The sequence below is a fragment of the Suricata suricatta genome, chromosome 6 (assembly GCF_006229205.1).
Source record: "Suricata suricatta isolate VVHF042 chromosome 6, meerkat_22Aug2017_6uvM2_HiC, whole genome shotgun sequence".
Lineage (NCBI taxonomy): Eukaryota > Metazoa > Chordata > Mammalia > Carnivora > Herpestidae > Suricata > Suricata suricatta.
The window spans coordinates 5,066,668-5,068,757 of NC_043705.1; positions in this window are offsets into that span (position 1 = coordinate 5,066,668).

Sequence of the window (2,090 nt, forward strand, 5' to 3'; positions counted from 1 at the left end):
AAGACACTTGGGGTTACATTTCATCCCTGTATACTGATGGCATGCTGTGGAAAATGTTACCCAGTGAGGATCCTGCAGCTTTCAGTTTATCCCAGTTAATAAGATACCTTGCAACTTGGAATATATTAGTGGTGCCTTATGTAATTTTGAGTAGGAAAAATAGTCTGAAGGTGATTAAATATGATGTATGTTTTGAAAAGATGCTCCTAAGTAACCCAGTGATTCCCGTGGTAAATAAGTGGTGCATTTTTTCCCCCTGAGCTGGATGCAACATCTCTGGGGCCGCAGATCACTTAAACGCTGTGTGTTGGGTAGAAAATCTCTGGCATAAGCTGCGTGCAGTGGACCACAGGCAAATGAGGGGCTCTTGGAGCCATTGTGGAGCTGACTTCACATCCTTCCTTCCTTCCACAAGAGGGCTTCCTGGAGGCGTCATGAGATGGCAAAAGAAAGAGATTGGATGGGTGCCTGGCAGGCTCAGTCGGTCAAGTGTCCGGCTCTTGGGTCTCATGCTTCAAGAGTTCATGTTTCAGAGCCCACATTGGGCTCTGTGTTGACAGCGGGGAGCCTACTTGGGATTCTGTCTCTCCCTCTGTTTCTGCCCCTCTCCTGTTTAGTCTGTCTGTCTGTCTCTCTCTCTCTCAAACTTTAAAAGAAAGATACTGATGAGAATAACAGATACTTTAGGAATTGAGAGAGAAGTTATAAGTGACCCAATATTTAGTGTGTTTTTCATGTCAGGGAGCTACAAGGGAGAAGTATCGGTGATGAGATTTGCATGTGAGAGTCGTGGTCCCTCTTGGCCCCTTTCTTCTTTTATCCTCACTTCTTATCCCAAAACATAAGTCACAAATACAGTGGAAATATACAACATTCGTGTGTATATATAAAACATGTGTGTGCATGTATGTATCATAGAGACAGAGATGGAGGGAGAAAGGAAGGAAGGAGCTTTTTAACTAGCTTCTTTCTGACGGGCCACTGACTCCAAAGAACATCTGTTTGATCTTCAAAACATACTGCCTAGGGACACCTGGGTGGCTCCTTTGCTCAAGCAAATGACCTGGTTTTGGCTCAGGTCATGATCTCGCAGTTCCTGGGATCCAGACCCGTGTCTGGCTTTGGACTGACCGCTGGATCCTGCTTGGGCTTCTCCCTCTTCCTCTGCCCCTTCCCCTCTGTGTACACACTCTCCGTCCCGCCTCTAAAAAAAATGGATAAATAAACATTAAGAACAAAACCATCCTGCCTAAGCCCGCAACACACTGACAGCTCATGGTTTATAGCTTGATGTCCACCCTATGTGGGCAGACCCAGTACAACAGTTCAGCCATGTGTGACTCATACTTAATTATTGTTTATCCCCCCACCAATTAAACACTTTTATACTCGTAAGATTTGTAATTAGATAATCATTTAATTAAATACACAAAATCAAGCTGTATTTTTATATCCAAAATACTACCATAATCACAGTCAAGTGCAAAATAGAATATGAAAACCCAGGCGGAATATCCTTCTTGCATTGTGTTCACAGTTGGCTGTGGTGTTCTGAAAGCTTTCGTACTTGCTAAAGATGGAGGTAGTACTCCGTTCAGAGGTTCAATCTTTGATTCTGCAGAGAAGTGTTTCTTGTGGTTTGGCTTGCTATAATTTTCTGGTGGGCTCTACTTGCAAAACTTTTACAATATATTCATCTTTGGACGAGGTAAAGGGTATCACAGTGAGGTGACTATTAATAGATAAGGTGCATGAGCCTGGCCATGACGCTCCCTTGTACTTTCTGCTCAGTTGCTGTTAGAGACAGTCAACCAAGCTGATGGCCTTAACTCCACTCTGTTTCTCTTTGCCTCACAAGCTCTAATCTGTCTCCATGGACCAAGTACCTAGGTTCCTTTTTGTTTCCATTTTCTGATTCTGTGATCCCTTAATGTTCTACAAATTTCCATAAGGAAAGATCCATAGGGGATCTTCTTGTGTCTATTTGTACATAAACCCTTTCCTCTGGGAACTAGAGCACCAGTATGAATTATTTCTCAGTAGTGTTCTTTAGCTTTAAAGGATTAATTTCCTACTATGTTTATTTTTTT